The following is a 19,753-nucleotide window of genomic DNA, read 5'->3' as shown; positions in this document are numbered from 1 at the left end:
TTGAAAAGCAGAGGGCCTGTGCAATAAAATCTGTGGTAGCCTCTGAGTAGAGGGTCAAAATTGAAGGTGTTTGTAGATTCTTCAGCTACTACTTTCTAAATCAGTTCCCTCTCAGATTTCTCACAGCACTTACTTAATTCTTCTACAGATGTTTCCAGGAAAAAAAGTACCTAGTATGTAACATTAAGCAAAAAAAAAAATTAAATAAGCTTTAACTATTACAAAATTGATGTGTAAGTGATAAAGTTGTGAGGACAGTCTATCTACCTGTTTCCTGAAAAGAACTTTGAAATCATTAGAAGTGCTTTGTCTTTCACCATTTTCAAACATGACTAATATTTCCTTCTTATGTTTCTGTATGTTGTGTTTTTAGATGCAGTCAGTCAGTGATTCGGCTCTGTAGTGTAACTGCAATTTGTTGTTTATTGCTCTGTAATATTCTTATATTTTAGACTTAATCAAATTGTTCAGCATCACTTCTGTTTTTATAAATTCTGTTGATGATTCTTGTAGATTTCTTGTCATTGGACAAGAAGAAACATCTTGACATCAGAGGCAGCAAATACTCTAAACTTGATAGCTTACAGGTTTTTAAGACATGTAAAAAATTGTAGCAAATATTTCCAGAATTAATGGCCTGGACAAAGGCTTTTTTTTTTTTTTTTCCCAAAGAAGACAGACAAATAAAATGGGATAGCTTTAGTAACTGTAGTTGACTTGCTGCAGTAAGGCTTTAGGAGAAGTGAAAAACTTTTCACTTTTTACATACTCTTTTTTTTTATTTTTTTGTCAAATGCCTGATCAATTGATCTGAAACTTTCCAAAAAGCTCATCTTCAGCATGTCACATTGCTCAGGAATGAAACTACGTCAGCAGTGACTTTGAAATACAATATAAAGTCAACACTAAAATAGCTACACTACCACCATGGTATTTGAGGACTGTTTGGGGCAAATAGACAACTTAAGGGTAAAGTTCTTAAAATGATGAGTGTTCTTGCTTTTTTTTTGTTTTCTTCGATTTTCTTGTTTAATATTTCCATGTGTGATAGTGTTACAAAAAGTCAGAGAGTGCTAGTAGAAGAACTTGCTTTCCAAGTTTGACGGCAAGAATTATTGGCAAAATTTTAAGACTCACTGGTTTGAGATGATAAAAAAAAGGGATGTAAAAGTTGGTTATAAGATGACTATGTATTACACCCATGAAAAAGACAATAGCCTGCCATGGATCAGATAAAGCATTTCCTACAGCAATAGGGAATAATCACTATACAAGTAAAGGGTACTTATGAGCCATAATCTAGGCCACTCTAAGCAAGACTGGCCTATCATATTTAAAGAAAATGAACTAAACAGGAGAAAATTCAGAGGTTTCTAACCATTGAGGAAATGAAGTTTCATGCCAGCTTTCTAATAGTAGAAATGGTAGTGAACTAGCTATCTCTTTCAAAAATGAAGCTCAGTAAGTGCATGAGAGAGTATGTATTAATATTGAATTTGAAATCCTGCTTTTAAAAGGGTATCACCATTTCTTTAATGCCTGGACTGTGGTTGTGGTCTCCGTAAAACTGTCATTTTTCTGTAGATGTCCCTGAGATGTACCCAGCCATTTTCAGTGCTGAAGCTTTATTCTTCTTAAACAGTTATTGATGTAAATTGGCAGAACTGAACAGGAATCTGCGCACTCACACATCTCTGAGACTTGTATGAGTACAAAAGAAATCTCTTTCAAAGAATACATCTTAACTGGGGACAAAAGCAGTTTCAAAGTTGTTATATGACAAATTTAAATAACTAACCAAATTATCTTTGAATTTCCCTGTAACAACTTTGAAATATTCTGCTTTTGTCATGCATTCAAATGCGAGAAGCATTCCAGCAGTCCCATGTACTCCATTAGTCTGTCAAAATGGCACTATCCTATTTTATTGCTAATTACTCTTTTTTGTTACGTGGTAGTGAAGACACTTTGCATGTGGTTTTTAAGTGATTTACTCTTCCTTGTAATTAGATGGTGTGATTAAAATATACTTTATATTATGTCACTGTTTCTTTTAAAGAATGGCATTTACTTTTGGGGGAGAAGCAGCTTATAAAATAATGACAATCTACTTCGATAGGATCATCCCTTTAGTGAATTCCTATGGTATCAAAAGGCCAATAATTTTACTTTGTTCAGAAGTCACACTCTAAGGAGGCAATCTGCATTTAAATAGGATACTGTAAGTTTTTTGAGAGCTTAGAAAAATGCCTACAAGATACAGACTTTGTAATCATTCTCTCAGAAAACACAGCTTACTAAGGGAACACAGGAAACTTCTTGGCATTCTTGGCCAGTTTACATGGGTAGATGTTTTACCATGAATGACTCATCCTTCTGTATTTGATACTAGTTCACACATATTAGAGATAAATGAAGGCATCTGTTATGTAATAGCACTCTGTCATTTATTGTTACATTTATACATTTTTCGTCATTCTACCCTGAGCCTCTTCAGAAATCTCCTTGGTAGAGTACGATGGGATGAAGCCCTGGAGGGAAGAGGAGCCCAAGAAAGCTGGTCAATATTCAAGGAATTGGCTGGATGGTCGCATTCAAAGAGTTGCAGTCGACGGTTCAATGTCCAAGTGTTGAGTGACGTTCCTTAGGGATCAGTACTGGGGCTGGTGCTGTTGAACATCTTTGTTGACGACATGAACAGTGGAATCGAGTGCACCCTCAGCAAGTTTGCAGATGACACCAAGCTGTGTGGTGCTGTGGACACTCTGGAGAGAAGGAATGCCATCCAGAGGGACCTCGACAGGCTGGAGAGATGGGCCTGTGAAAACTTCATGAAGTTCAACAAGGCCAAGTGCAAGGTCCTGCATGTGGGTCGGGGCAATCCCGAGCACAAGTACAGGCTGGGCAGAGAATGGATTGAGAGCAGCCCTGAGGAAAAGGACTTGGGAGTGCTGGTGGATGAGAAGCTCAACACGAGCCGACAATGTGCACTGGCAGCTCAGAAAGCCAACCGTATCCTGGGCTGCATCCAAGGAAAGGTTGCCAGCATGTCAAGGGAGGTGATTGTTCCCCTCTACTCTGCTCTCATGAGACCCCACCTGGAATACTGCCTTCAGCTCTGGAGTCCCCAGCACAAGAAGGACATGGAGCTGCTGTGGAGTGAGTCTAGAGGAGGGCCATGAAGATGATGCGAGGGCTGGAGCACCTCTGCTATGAAGACAGGCTGAGAGAGTTGGGGTTGTTCAGCCTGGAGAAGAGAAGGCTCCGGGGGGATCTTATTGCAGCTTTCCAGTACCTAAAGGGGGCCTACAAGAAAGCGGGAAAGGGGCTTTTTACAAGGGCCTGTAGTGATAGAGCAAGGGGCAATGGATTTAAACTGAAAGAGGGGAGATTTAAACTAGATAGAAGGAAGAAATTTTTCACTCAGAGGGTGGTGAGGTACTGGAACAGGCTGCCCAAGGTTGTTCAGGGCCAGGTTGGATGAGGTTTTGAGCAACTTGGTGTAGTGGAGGGTGTCCCTGCCCATGGCAGGGGGGTTGGAACTAGATGATCTTTGAGGTCCCTTCCAACCTTAACCCTTCTATGATTCTACGATTCTACCATTCTATGATTCTATGATTCTATGATTCTATGATTCTATGGTTCTATATGTGCTATATACAAGACATTTAATTTCTCCCTTCCCCTTTTGTAGTAAGACACTCTGCTTAATTTCAGACTAGATATTACTAAAAAATTTGCTTTATTATGCTCCTACATAAATCCTATTGAAGATATCAATATCTTCAATAGTGTAGTGGAGGGTGTCCCTGCCCATGGCAGGGGGGTTGGAACTAGATGATTTTTGAGGTCCCTTCCAACCCTAACAATTGATTCTGTGATTCTGTGATTCTATATCTGTACCTGGCTTTTAGACCAAGATTTCCGAGCATTGATAACCTCTGATTCAGTTACCCTGTAGTGGAGACAGTCTACAAAGTTTTAGTTGATACGACATTTTACTAACACTTGTAGTATCAGAGCAGGAGCTGACAGTACTGTGGAAGGAGGTATGTCAGAGTTTCCTCACTCACCACATGAACTGGAAGGCATTCTGCCATTTAAGTAAGTCACAAAGAAAAGGTGAATTGGTGTCTAAGGAAAGAACTGATCCAGGTTTGGAGGGCTGTTCCTGTATCTGCCAATAATTTCCTAGGAAACGTTAAGCGTGTCACTCAGGGTGACATCTTTAATACTTGTAAGAGTTTCTTACTAAAGCCCTAAGTACACTATTCTGAGGGGAATTAAATGAGTCCTTGGCTGGAGAGACCTAGATGAGGACAAGAAGCTAGCACAGCTTGTTTTCTACTGATCTGCTCATGACTCACATGGTCCTCAGCAAATTGACTCCTTGGTTAATATAGTCCTCCAAGAGTAACTCTACAGGCCTTATGGCCTGCTAGAGGTCCACATCTTCATGTTCTTACCACTTCTTCACATCTGCAAGCCACATCTTCTAGAGGGCTCTATAAAAGGGCTGTGCCTAGCAGTCCACAATGCAGTTATTTTTAACCTGCATCTGGAAGGAGCTATAGTGCTGGCACAAAGTAGTACAACCTATGAGACTTGATGTCTGATCAATGTTTTTCTGGATTGTGCCTCGATACAGGTCTCTACTGCTGGGAAAGCTCGCAGGCAATAATATGAAGATACTGGGTTGAAGCTGGGCGTATTCATATAAACTGACAAATATCAAGTTCAGGAATCTTAAGGCTGTGTTATGTCTACAAAGAAGAGAAGAATTCAACTTACCTGCCAGTTCTGTGGTAAGTTGTATGAGATATTGAGCAAGGCACTGAGCTTGAACTTCTGACAGTTCCAAAGCCCTGTGCTTTTGTGACTGCGTGTCATAGGTAGCTGACACCAAGGAAACCAAGGACATGAGGGAAAGGCCCTCATTGCCAAAACACTGGAGTCCACATTGTCATCTTTTTCATCATCAGAGGGAACAAGTCTCTGATCTGCCAGGAGCCTAGATTTAATGTGTTTTCTTAAATGTCACTTACGGCATCCCAAATGCAATTCTATTCAAGAGAGAGGAGTCTGACAAGCATCTTATGCAGCAGGTAACCGTAGTCCAGTCAGGACAATCCAAGGAGATTAGAGCACACCACTCTCAGTGCAGTCTAACTAGGGAATTTTTGTCAGATCACCTGCCACAATTCAGTCATCTCAACTATCAAATCTACTTCCAGAGGAGTGTCTGAAGTAGGAGAAAGTTCTCAATCTGTTCCACATTCATACTTAAGCTGTAGAGGTGCAGCAAGGACCAGCCACTGTCTCACAGAGGAGGTCTCACACAGGAAGTTAGAAGCTATTAGTTTTCAATGAAATATACAGCTCACTTCCATTAAGAGATACAGGATGAAGAGACAAGTTTTCCAGCAGTGTATTGAGAACCAGCTCCAGCTGGTGAAGCACAGAGAGCTTCATGTCTGTTCCTGGAAATCTTAGGTCTAAATGCATGTAGCTAAAGCACTAGTATAGAGAAGAATATAATGACTGTAGGAATCAACAACATGGATTATCAAACCTGGATATGTCTAAGGTACCCTAATATGTGTTGTGCTACAGTAGAGACAAGCTTTTATGTATTCAGAGGTGCTAGCTGCTCATGATTGCCAGCCACATGGTGTAAGTAGACATAAATAGCAATAGCCTCAGAAAGAAGGTTGCTGTCGACCTCTCTTGCTGTTTTCTCTTGCAATAATTAAATTGCTTGGTATTTTAAAACCCTTAAGATCTTTGAAAGAAAGTGGTTTCTCAAGATGGAAATGCATATGGGCAGAGTTAATTGAAAACTGCCTTTCTGAAATGCTGAAGAGAATGAAATCTTACAAATTGTTCTGAATGAAGTTTTCTGTGAGACTTAGGTATTAATGTACAAGTATAGTATATAGGAAAGAGGGACATGAATTTGGAAATAGCAAGTACTTGCAAGGATAGTGAAAGTTCTGTTTCACAAATAAAATTCTATGAGCTGTAAAAAATGAAGAGTTCACCTAATTAAAACAGACTATGAAAGAAAGATGACTGGATACAAGGACAAGCATTTTGCATTAAGAAATAAAGAGGTCACAACATGAATCAGTGATGTCAGGCAAGAGGGTTGTTGTATCTTCTTTTTAATAAAAGGAGCAAATGCATAAAACTACCTACTTTTTTCCAGTTTTCCAAGAATTTCAGAATTGTTGTTACTGAGCACTAGGACAAAGCTCCAATAAGCCTTCAGCAATGAAGTCTTGGTTTGATTTCTTGATAGATGTAGAAACTTTGACTGAAGAGTGGTTTGTGACTCCAGAAATAAACTAACTGAAACTGAGGTAGATGGTTTCAGTTGGCATAAGCTAGCATTGCCAAAACAAAGTTGTCTTGCTGTCCTGATTCACTGCTGCTATCAGCCCCTTGTCCGTCCTAACACAGGTGTTCGTGCAGTCAATGAACCCTATCAGCCAGTGAACTAATACTGCTTTTTGCCTGTGCTAATTTTGCCAGGTGTTTCGCTTCGTGGCTGGAAAGCACTTGCACCAGGACAAAGAAAATGTTGCAGACGTGGGAACAATGAGAAGGTAAGACTGCTTGCTTGGCAGCATTGCTGACTTACTTGGCTCAAGACATTCATAAACTTATAGCCTACATTTCCAGACAGGCACCCAACCACAAAAAATGAGCAGAGATGAGAAGACTACCGTCGCCCAGGATGAAAAGGGTTGTTTTATACAGTAACAAAAAAGACACTTGCATCTCAAAGGGATTTGACATGACTTCAATGGAGAAATCTCACACATTTGAATGAAAAGGCTGGGACAAAAGTTGAAGCATACAGTATTATCCCAGTATTATCCAACAGACCTAGAACTTACCTTGTTACTCTGTACAGAATGCAAAAAATAAGCTTTAAGGACTGGATGACTTTAACAAACCAGCATACATTACAGATGGTACCTCCTATTGACAAGGGTTCCAGTAGGATATAAAAAGAATTACAAATTGCATGACTTTTGCATGACACCAAGAAATTAATTACATGATTTTCGTGTGGCAGCAAGAAATGAAAACAACTTTGTGTTTGCCAAGATAGACTGCTGTTAAACAAATATGCTGCTAGGTTACTGGGCAATCATTATGGTGAAACCAGGTAAGCTAAGAATTTTTTTAGGTCAGAGTAAGATCCTTAAATATGAGTATTACTTCATGAAAATTACTCAGGGAGAAATTTTCAGCTATGAATGCAAGCAAAAAGTTCTGGCAGCATCAGTTATGTAAAAAAAATGCCAGATAGGACTGAATGAGATTAATTTGAGACACGCTTAGTGACAAAGGCACAGGAAAAAGGTAAAATGTATTGTACGCATGGAAAACAAGAGATTATAAAAGCTTCATGATACCTGTTAATATTTCAGTTAATTCATCTTTTGTTTGCTAAAACTAAATGTTTCCCTCAAAATTCTTTGAACTGGCTTTACAGAGTGAGGTGAATGAGGTGAGGAAGAGAAACACTGGAAGAAACACTATTCTAAAAAGTAACAACAGCAATGTATTCTGAATCTGTTTCAAAAGTAATCCTATAATCTTAATCAGTGTAAGCACTTGCAGGGTGAAAGTTCTTTTTGTAACATTGTCTAATTGTGTTTGCAGAGCACTGAGTAAAATGTAAAAAAATGGCTGAAACGGGAAAACTAGAAAATTGTTTTCAAGGGGCTTCTTGGGTCTGTGGTCATTGGGAGTTTCATTACGTTTGTGTAAGGCACCATCTACATTTCAGAAAATTATAATGCCATTACATAATTGATTGTTAAATGCGAAAAGCAAGCACAGACAGGAACTTCTGAGGCATATTTTCAACTAACTACAAATAGCGCAAGCAAGGAACTGCTTGAATAGAATTCTGAAGGGAATATAACTCAAGACCTCCAAGTTTTTAGAGCAAAATTTGAAAATCTTAAAGAAAAAACACATAATGATCCAATCTGTAGATTTTAAGAGAGAAATTATAGGTAGTTGCTCAATAGAAACATTTCCAAGCATCTAGAAGCAGAGCAATGTACTGGGGTTATTGAGGTGAAATTACTCCCTACAATGGCATTCTGTACAAAGTAGTATTCATATTTGACAATTCCCAGGAAATCGTTGTAAGGCTATGTTCCACACACAAACAATATCATTTTCATCAGATTTAGATACACAAGTAAGAAATTTTCTGTAACAGTGAATGGTGTGGATTTATTGGTCTGGTTTCTCTAATGGATTCTTATCCCTTCTGACAGTAAGACTTGGAAAACTACTGTATCACTGGAAAAGAAGATTGTCTGTTCTCGAAGTGTGCTGCTAAATGTTTTTTACGATTTATATTTGCACGCTTCTGAACAGACACACCCAGTCTCTTGTGCAGGATTCAGGAAATCAGTCTGACTTGTGAGTTTCTGTGTTAGAAATGTGCTTTTAGAATTACCACCAGAATACATTTACAGCTGTGAGCTGTTCCTCATGAACAGGAAGGTCCTTTTCATTGTCTCAGTCTTGTTCAGAAGATTTTCTAAACACCTAGGTCATCCTTTTAGTACCCCATTTTGCCGTTATTTACAGTAAGTGTTTTATCTATAGATATGTCTGAATCTTCTGAGGTACATGATAGCAAGCAAGATCTATGGTTGTTAGTAATGCCTTTTTTTTTTTTTTTTTTTTATTTAAGATGAAAATACCATTTTCCATTTACTTAAATGAGATCTACATTGTAGTGATGAAAGTTCAGTGAAAGGACATAGAGACTTTATTCTGACCTATAAGGTACTTACTGCGAATATTTGTACTCAGTTTTACTTGAAACAGTCGTGTTTGAACATGGCACCTCTCCCTTTTGTCATGTTTGCAATTCAGAAGTGTCAACTTAATTTTCCTCCTTATTTTTTAACTGTTTATTAGAAAATACCAGTGTTCTTGAAAAGGGTTATTCTTTACCTGATACCTTCCTTCTGGACACCATGACACTATGACAGCAGGGTGGGGAAGCATTTCTATGTTTTGAATAAATTAAGTGTATCTTGCAGATTTTCATGGTTAAGGTGTTTAGAAAAATATCACAAGGCACAAGGAGCAGCTACAGAAATAACATTGTTTCTACAGATGAGGCATCAACTGCTGCTTTTTATTTTTCACAGCCATGGTGTGTTGTAGCACCAGTGTATGCATATTACACACTTCTCTGTAATTTTAAATGTTGGTATATTTAAAACCTTTAAGTATGTCAACATTTATTTAAATGGTGAGTGGCCTACCACAACCACATCAGCTCTCCACAAAGGCAACATTCTAATTTGCTATTCTCAGGAGAGTTTGCAGTGAAATTTCTGCTTCCAGACACTGCTGCCATCTGCATACAATGAAATGACATACTGTTGATCACCACTGACCAGCCCGGATATTTGCAGGTCATTTGTGATAGGAGAAGAAGGCAATTTCATCACCAAAGTGAATAATGAAAGAGATAAAATGTAATCTTGATAGATAATCCTGTTAAGAGGGAAATTGGAAAGTATTTAAACGTCCTGCTTGGTGCTAATAGGCTATTCTATAGGATTAGATCGAAGATTAATGCTCAGTTTGCATAGACAAAGCTTCCTCTGTACAGTTACAAGCTTCTGTGAAGCCTTAGGTGATTTGCTTTTTTTTTTGCGGATGGTAGCTTTTTTCTCTCTCTTTTTTTTTTTTTTTTCTTTTTCTTCTCTGTTAATCAGAGCAAAACCACATATGCTTTTAGGAGAAACACTTTTTAAAGGAATGTCTAACAAAATTTTATTCTATTTGATATTTCATTTCAAAGACACAGTTGATTTTCTTTTAAAAGTTGATCTGTTTAATAATTTTCTTGAGAGTCAACAGACGACTGGAAGTTTTTTCTTTCTGCCAGCTGTAATGAAGGCAAAGTACCTTTCTTAGGGAACCAAATCTTCAGGTACTTGCTTGGAGTTAGTTGCTCTTTTACACATGAGCAGAGGAAAGAGTGGCTCAGGAGTTCTCCCTGCCTTGGACGGCTTATGAAAATGCCAAGTAGAATTGCAGCCTTTTTGTACATGGGGCTGGATAGGGCAGCTTTGCAATCCTGCTCTTTCCACTGGAATGGTGCAGATCTTTGCTACACTGTCACCTATATTTAACAGATTAACTCTCAGTGTTATCTTGGGACTACCTGAATATTTGATCTATGCTAATAAGGAATTAGTACATATGTAGAACTGACATTGTTTTTAAGTACAGTTCTTCCTTCCTTACTAGCATAATAAAGATTTAATGATGCAGTTGAAGTCTAAACAGGAGAATATGGGCTTCAGATAGTTGAATGCATCTGTCGAACATGTAATTATACTATATGGTTAAAAATAAAATATTTTAGGAGCAACAGGAGAAAATCCGTTAGTTGCTTCATTCTGCTAGTTTTTATGAGTCCTAATAGTTAAAGTAATTTTCATATTTTAATTCCTCTATTTTAAGTACCTCAGTGCAAAGCTGAGGACTAGAGATTTATGAGAACAAAAATACCTGCAGAATGACACTGCCAGTAGTAAGTAAATTCTGTTACAGAAATCTGATAAATTGAACTTGGAAATATACGCTTGAGATTAGGGTCAGATTTTCAGAAGAACAGTCATGTGCAATTTGTGCATTTGAGTTTTGGAGAAGAATAAAAATATCTATGCAATAATGTCTTGATTATTGACACATTACTGCAAGGCTTGATTCAGTGGAAGCCAATCTACACGTCTGACTCCATGTACTTTAACTTATTCATGATAGACTGTATTTATTTTTACTTTGCTGGATTAAGGCCTGTGTTACAAATGGAGCAATCTGAAAGGAGGGTCTTTGGAGAGTCAGGTTGTTAGATAGGAGAGTAAGAGATTCCTGCGACAAGAATGTGAAGAATGAAGTGAGAACTCTGGAAGAAAACAGGGAGGCTGTTTCAAGTTTACAACAGGCGTAACTGATGTCACATCAGTATCCAGCAGGGATAGCTATAAGCATTATGAGTAGAAAATATTGAGATTCTGAAAATCAGAAAAAAGCCTGAAAGAAGAAGTCACAACATTAAGTGAAACTAATTTATATGAGAAAACACTGTATAGATGACAAGTTAATGGAAGAATAATTTAATTATAGACGTTACTGCTTTCATCTTATATTCATAACTGAACCATTTTCTCCTCCTCTGCCTCTTCTTTTCTTCTACTCTATGCTCCTTCCTCCTCACCTCCTTCTTTTTCTTTGTGTTGAATATTGAAAGTATTTTATAATCTGTGATTGTTGTGATTTTATGGTGTAATATGCTTTACATACCATCTCATTAATACATTTACTGAAGCTTTTATGTGCATTTTTATTGTAAACGGAAGGACTGAAAAATATATATTGAGATATGGATAGGCATATTGGAAATGAATGTGAGAAATTATTAAGCTCTGAAGGTTCCAGAAGGAAAGAATGTCATCCTGCCTGAGGGTAACTAGCTGTGGGACCTGAAACCAAGGAGCCGCTGTAGCCCTCTACTTCGAAACAAGAGATACAATACAGAGTCCTTTCATGATGTTCAGTGTTATGTTTCCTGCAGACTTGAAACAAAAAGGTACACCTGGATGAAGAGAAGCACAATAACAGAAACTGCAGAGCTTCAAAGAGGCACCACAGCGTGTTTGTGATTGGCGCTACCCTGCACTTTCACAGGCTGTGCAGATAAAAGTCTTACACATTGTTGAGAAATGTATAGGGCTGATACCCGAAAAGTCGGTACAATTGAAATCGAACTTTCCAAGACTCATGTTGGAGTTTTAGAAAGCGGCATTCTTTATTGCGGCGCTGGGTGCACGAGGGATATCTCCTCCTAGCCTGCACACCTTGTGTCTGGACAGAAAATTAGTTACACACTACAATCATGCGAATTTATAACATATTTACATATTCTTAAACAATTGGTTAATTTTATCTCTGCTTTACATGCAAATTACTTCACACGCTCAGTTCTCTTCCTGCGCCCTTTTATTTTGGGTCTGGCGTATGTTTAGGGTAGGTGGTCCGTTTAGTCGTTGGTCGCGACTCTCCCTGCTGAAATTACCTTTTCCCTAAGTCACTGCATGTTCACAGCTCGAAAAACATGATAACAAAGTTTATACATTTTCTGGGATGTTCCCTCCAGGGGCAGACAGTTCTTGATAAAGAGTCTCCCTTTTAATCACTTCTGACAGCTTCAAGGATGGTCATCTTGTTAGTTTCTTTAGGTATGGTAAATTACCTACTGCCGACTAAACCCTTCGTGAAACTCTTACACAAAAACTTTAACCCCTTTATTGCTGGGTAACAGGGCAGCAAAGAAATGTTTTCACCGATTCTAATGTCCTTACTATGACTCCTGCCAGCTGCAAGGTGTGAAACAGTGCATTTTTTGGGGGGAGTCAGATTTGTGTGGAAATAGCAGTCTCTTCTCTCCTGAAAGCTAGTTGCCTTTTGCAAACCAGAATAGAAATGGTTCTTTTCCTATCACTGTGGGGAAAAGAGAGGTAAAATTTAAAGTGTATTTTGAAAGAAAGGGGGATAATCCCTCCATATGGGAAGCGAGATTTTTCCAAGCACTTGAGGCAATATAAGAGCAGTCACTGAATTTAACAGACAAAGAGAGCTCTGAAAAGAGGAGTGAGCAAAGCTTTAGAAATACTGAAAAATGAATGCAAATAAGTTACCTTGGCCTGTAGAATGAAATGAATTGATGCAGCTGCTTCTACCATGTATTTTTACTTTCTAAGTTAAGGTCTGATGATTGTTGTCTTTTTGATGGTTTTTACTTCTATAGCATAGAGCTATAAGGACCAAAACAAAGCAACAGGTGTAACATAAGTGAAGACAATATGTTAAAGAGATAGGTAAACGTTTCCTTTCATTGTGAAATGACTCATTCCCAACATTTAGGATAACAATCTCATCAGTGTCGCATTGAGAAGCTGCCACGCCTGCTAGCTTCACAAGCTTGTGTCAGTACTCAGAGTGGAGATGTTTGGTGCTTAAGAGATCCAACACCCTTAGGAAAAACAGACACAGTTGCAAAAGGGTAGGAGTTAGCTCACATTCTGATGGTTATTTACTGAAAACAACACTCTGAATCGTTGGTGCTGAAGATTTCAGCTAAACGAAGACAGTGCTGCCATCGCGAAGTCCCACCAGACGTTCATAGGTGGGAACAGAAACCATATGGGCAATTCCTAATAATACACACCCTTGGCGTGCTGAGCTGCAGTGCAAACTAAGCACTGTCAAACCTGACTAGAGATAACACCTCGTTGTTAGGTTTTCCTGCCAGTGTTGTCTCTTTCATGGTAGCTAGAATGAGGTTATTTTACCGAAATGCAAGGATTATGACATCGTTAGCATCTTCTAAAGATTGTTTGACAATCAGTTACAAAGACATAATGGGAAAAAATGTATATTCCTTTCTTCCATAGTGATCAGGGAAGATAATCTCGAGCTGGCTATTGGAAACTTCATTTTTTCTTTGTTAGCTTTATAAAAGCCGCATCAGACCAAATCCTCAGTTAGTGTAAACTGGCTTAGTTCCACTGAAATCAATGACGCTATAAAAAAAAGCCTTGGTTCCTGTATAGCGATAATGCCAAAGAGTCTGGCAGTGCTACTCGGTTGTTTGAAGTTGTTTGCTTTTGATGAGTGATATACAACATTTTCTTCCCCTTCCAGGTGGTAAACAGTGAAGCTACACATGCTATCCAACTTCTGAAGGCACAGGCAGTGAGACTTCAGGACTGGGAGTCAGGACCTGACTTAATGATTGTCTGAATAATTTACAAAGTTGTCCACGGTGTTTATTGCTTAAGCTGCTTTTTGGAATTTCTCAGATCTTCTTTCATCACTCTCAACTTGGTATAATTAGGCTCTGAGGAGTGGTTTAAGCTTATCAGCTTTTATTTATGTACTTCAATAGCTATCCTTGCTTTTTTTCTTTCTGTATTATAAATTGTATTAATAATAATATAATCTTTTATAAATGTTCATCGATTTACTTAGGATTAATTGTTAGTGCTATTGTATTCTATCTGAGTTTGCTAAATCATTCTGTAACTTGACTAGATATAAAACTGCCAATTTTAAATAGCACAAAGAAAATTTATCACCTACGACAAGTACTAAGACATCCTCATAAAAACTTATAGGCTGATACTGATGCTTTAAATCCTGCCAAACTAAGTTTGCACCTCTGTAGTATAAAAAATAGGAAGATACAAGGCATGCACAACTTTAAATTCAATATTTTGTTTTTCTCTTTCCTTCTCCCTTGTCTCTCTCTTGCAGAAAAAAAAAAAAAGAGGTTGAAAGGAGTTTTCTAGAAATGTAGGCATCTCAGTTAAAAACTTCTAAAGTTACAGCACGAGATGAAAAAACTTTGAATGAACTTCTCTTCCTTTAGTTAGCTCCCAGCTAAACATTATTGTATAAGGATATATGACTCCAGTGGCATTCATGAGGAGCGATGGAAGAATCTGGATCTTAGCTAGTTTCAAACCAAAGACATAATAAAATGAAATAGTCTTAAAAGATATTGTAGAGATTCTAAACCACCTATTAGAGCCTGACTGTTCCATCAACATTTTTCAAAGGAGATAAATATGAGAAAAAAAGCAGCAACTAATTCACTAGGATTGTAGCTATACGGAACATTTATTGCTGTGAAATGAATCATGCAGGAGAAAGTTTCAAAAGCAGAGCTTGGAAATGAGCCTGTCTTCATACACTTGTGATATAATTGGATGTCAAACTGACCTTTAGACCTTCTAGAAGAAAATGGGGACCACTCTCCTTAAAGATATGAAAATAATAAACTATGAAAACAAACATTTGTTGTTTACTAATGTTAGATTAACAGTAAATGGAATATTTGAAAAAAATATTCTTCCAATTTTCTGGAGAATCTGGTAGAACAGAGTGAGTATATCTTAAAAGTTACCATCTGCTATTCAGTTTTTAATAAATCAAATTATTATAAATGTAGTTCTTTAATGTTTGCTTTACTGTTTTGGCCATAGACCTCATTCAGTACCCAAATCCTATATACTTCTATATTCAAAAGAATGTTTAACTCTAGAGGAATTAAAATAAAATGTTAGTGAGTTAAGAGAGATGACATCAGCAAGGACTTTCAGTGTAATTCTTTCTTTCTTGATTGAATTTATTTTTCTGTATTTACAGTAGCTCATCTTAGAGGATGATGAATAAAATTATATAATTAATTGTATGGAAGATATACTTAGTTAAACACAAATCACTGGGCTTACTGTAGTGTTCCCTTTGGACTTAAAAATCTTGGGATGTTTGTGCTTAGTTTACAACTGAAGGTACAGAGGATGGAAGTGAGTCAGCAGAGTGAGATGCAGTACAGCAGACCAGAGATGATGTCTGCTATTTCTACATTCAGCACCCTCTCAAGCCCTTGCAGAATTTGAACAGAAATCAACTACTCTAACAAAAGTTAATGGCACGATTAGGGCCTCTCAGTGACATAGACAAAATCAGAGGATCTCCTTCTTCTTAGTGAACTAATAACTCTGAAGCTGCTAAGCAGCACTTGCTACAGTCAACTGTGTCAAAGTCCACTTTGACAACATTTGGTTTGCAGATCAATGACTTGGAATACCGTAACTACTCAGAAGCCACTCAGAAGCCGTTGCAGTTAGTGGATCAACGGAAGTGTTGTTTACTGACAGGTTATTATAGTCAGGTGGGAGACGTTTTTATCCATTGTGCCAAAGGTGATTGCATCGCTGACTTTACAAAGTCTTCTGACGTGTAGCAAGAGATCCAGTCAATGACAGCTGAATCATGATTTTGCTGTTGTCCATATAGACATGCATGCTATAGAGACTAAATAGTGCACGTTTTTAAAGACGAGTCCTGGTGTTACCCTGTGCTCCTAAGAGTCATCTGCATACAAGTGCTCCCTATTAGCTCTCTCTTTCCATTACTTTGCTCATGTTGACTGAGGAGATCCATGCTGCTCTGTGTGACAGCTAAAAGGCATCACTCAAAACTGATCCAAGGTGCTTGATGACTAAAGGGGATAGTTCAGATTTCCCAGATGCTCCTGATATGAAGGTACCAAACTTCAGATTGTCTGATATGGTCAGTGTAACAGGTGGTTTCATCTGTGCAGACGTCTGTCTCTCTTTTTCTCTTTGTTTTTCTGCTCAGCACTGAAAAAGCACCAGAGTCTTTTTTTTTAGTTTGTTACTTTAGTTAAACATTAGGTACCTAGAACAGATACTAGCAGTCCGCAAAAGATTGTCGTGCGGAGTAATAAAAGCAACAGAAAGTCTGCTGGAACACTGCACACTGAAACTTAGTTGCTCCAGGAGATTCCAAAGGATATGTAATTCAAGTAATTTCCACTACGTTAAAAAAGTCTTATCAACCTCTAGTTTGAAAACAACCTTGCTTAATAATTTTATAAAATGTGTATTTTTTTTCGTTTCAAGAAAACGTACAGAAATTTAAATAAATCACACATACGTTTGCCCCTTTGTAAGGTTAAAATAAAAGATCAGTCTTCCCCAAACAAATTCCTGCCCCAGTATCTGCAAAAGAGATCTCTTGAGGAACAAATGTCTTTCATTGCATTTAGATATCAGCAAAACCTGTTAGTCAATTTAGAAGAGGCTTATATTGTAAGTGGAGGTCTTTTGTGGAGGATGAATAAATAGCAGCATCCTTTTTTGTCTGAATAGGAAATTAAGCATCTTAAAATACTATCTGACCTTAATTGCCATGTAGGTCAGTGACAGATAAGTGAGCTCTTTAGGCTGTCTCTAGGACTGTGTAGACCAGAACTTCAAAGTGGAAGAGAAGAGATCATTGTAGCAGGCACAACCAGTTGAAAAATTGATGTAACTTCTACACCTTATAAACCCTCCCCTAGTAAACATCCAGTCATCTTTGTGAATTTATCTCTTTAGTATCTTGTTACCCAACAATCTTTTCAGGTATCAATCTTATAATGCATTCAGTACAGAATCACCTGAAGTGATTCAGTCCCGGTATCAGAGTCACGGGGAGCTGAGGGAACTCTGTAATGAGAGGAGAAGCCTATAAAAGATGCCAAGAGATGTGGAAAAAATTAATGCCACTTATGATTTGAGAAACAACTTGCGTCTAAGAGCATATCACCACTCAAAGAGTCATTAATGTGAACAGAAAGCTGTGCCTGTCAAATGTAGGATATTCTCCTGCAAACTAATGGCATGACTGTAATCTTGTTCGGCCTGTACTTCATCCTTGTTGTACCTCCTCATTTAGCAAAGAAATTTGCAGCTGCCTAATTACAGCCAGTCTATGCTTTCTGAACAGAGCAAAGGGTCTGTGTTTTACCTGGCTTGCAGCACGAGTACTGAGCTTTGGTCTGTTGCAGACCGTTTGCAGGCAGAGATGATCCACAAGCTGACATACAGCAAATTGGCTCTTTGGAGTTACTTGGTTGATAAAAGAGTCATCCTGCAGACTTAGTGTAGAAGTTAGACTGTCTCAGAAGTGTAATGGATGGACTGTCCCTAAGGTATAGACAAAAAGGTCAGAAATGAAGCTGTCCTGTCAAACCTGAGGTACAGTCAAGTTCAGACTGAGATTCATGATTTTTATTATTTAACTTAGCGATGAAAGCAAAAGAGGAAAGGGAGGGCATGTATGCCATATCCGGTGAAAAAGCATTAGAAACAAGGGAAGTGATCTTGCTGGCTAGGCAGTGTCTGGAAAATGGATCCTTGTCCTTTATGCAAAAGCATTTGTGTTATCACTGTCTGTATTTGTGCCTGCAAGTTCTACAGCTGTATATACAGTTACATCTGCATGTGCTGTGAAGAATGTTTTTGTAGTTACTCTATTTATGTATGTAAATGGTCGTAAGAGCAGCAAGAACAAACTGAGATGAGAACACAAGTGAATATGTTCATAAGAGCTATGTTCATAAAGCTACTGATTTCTCTCAAACACCTGTCAAAAAATATACTAAGCCATCAGTTTCTGAGGATTCTTCTGCAGGAAGAGGAAATATAGGACACTTGGAATTTTTCCTAAGGTTTCTTTTCCCTTAATTCTAATCTCGTTCTGAAGGTCTTGCTCTTATAATGCTTCAGTGTTGCTAAATAACTTGATAATTAGTTTAAGATACTAGTTTGGCCAACAGAATTCACATCTGTGCCTTGGTGAACTACTTTTTACATTCCTCTGAATAAGATTTCTTCTGTTGATTTAATTTTTTTCACTTTGATAGTGTGTTTTTATAATAAGCTCTGATTTCTCCAGCCTCTGCCTTGTCTTAGTTTGTTTGCAATTGATGAAACAGAGCAACATTCTTCTAGTAGCTGTGCTGGGTCACCAGCATTGATAGGTATCATTGCAGCCTTATCATCTAAAGAATTGGGAGGGAAGAAAAGCAGGACTGCAAGTAAACCACAGACAAGGTGAGAAGCTAGCAGACCTACCAGGATCAAAGTGAGTTAGGGAATCTGGGTATCCAGGGTCTTTTCAGTCAGAGAACGAAGAATACCTCAGTGAGAGAAGGTCCTTCAGTAAGGAAGAGGTGCCATTTAAACAGTGAAGGCTGGATAGTTCTGACAACATTACATAGCCAAAAGCTATGCCTGGGTAGGGAAAGGGTAGAACTTGGTTTGTACCTAGAGGATCTATGCACTGCAGATTGTGGAGTGCTTCTGTCCCAGCACTTTTGGAAGTACTGTAATATCCTGGTCCCTTCACTGTGTTGAAACCCAGGCTTGATATATTTCCAACTGTAGAGAAATTCCTGCTTTGGTCATGTGAATAGAGACCCCAGCGTCAGGAAAGTGAGTCTAATGCATCATTCATTATGATATTTGTAAGTTCAGTATCTGAACTTTTGTAAGACTTACCTTGTATCTTAAAACATACTAAGATGAAGGTGAACTCATAGAATCTAAAATAACCTATTTAAACGTGTGTAACTTTCCAGTGCACTGGAAAAGCAGAATTATTTCCATTACTAATGGTTGACCAGTGACATAAACAAGTTGCAGTAAGACAGTACATCCCAGGATGACATTGATAGGGAGAGATAATGCAAATATGCCTCTACTAGGTGCATTTAACATAGAAGAATTTTAATATAATACTGCTGTTCAGAGTACTAGACATCATGTTCAGCACTGGGGCCTCCCATCATAAGAAAGACATGTTGGAGTGAGTCCAGAGGAGGGCCACAAATTGGTCAGAGGGCTGGAGCACCTCTGCTATGAAGACAGGCTGGGATTGTTCAACCTGGAGAAGAAAAGGCTCTGGGGAAATCTTATAGCAGCCTTCCAGTGCCTAAAGGGAGCCTACAAGAAAGTAGGGAGAGACTTTTTAAGCTGAAAAAGGGTGGATTTAGATTAGATCTAAGGAGGAAATTCTTCACTCTGAGGGTGGTGAGGCCCAGGAACAGATTGCCCAAGGATATTGTGGATGCCCCATCCCTGGAGGTGTTCAAGGCCAGGTCGTATGAGGCTCTGGGCAATCTGGTGTAGTGGAATGTGTTCCTGCCCATGGCAGGGTGTCTTGAACTAGGTGATCTTTGAGGTGCCTTCCAACCCTAACCATTCTGTGATTTATTGTGTGGAATCCATCTGTGTGTGACAAACAAAAACCCAACAAGGAAGGACTGAGC

The sequence above is a fragment of the Tauraco erythrolophus genome, chromosome Z (assembly GCF_009769465.1).
Source record: "Tauraco erythrolophus isolate bTauEry1 chromosome Z, bTauEry1.pri, whole genome shotgun sequence".
Lineage (NCBI taxonomy): Eukaryota > Metazoa > Chordata > Aves > Musophagiformes > Musophagidae > Tauraco > Tauraco erythrolophus.
Note: the sequence above shows the minus strand (reverse complement) of the source record.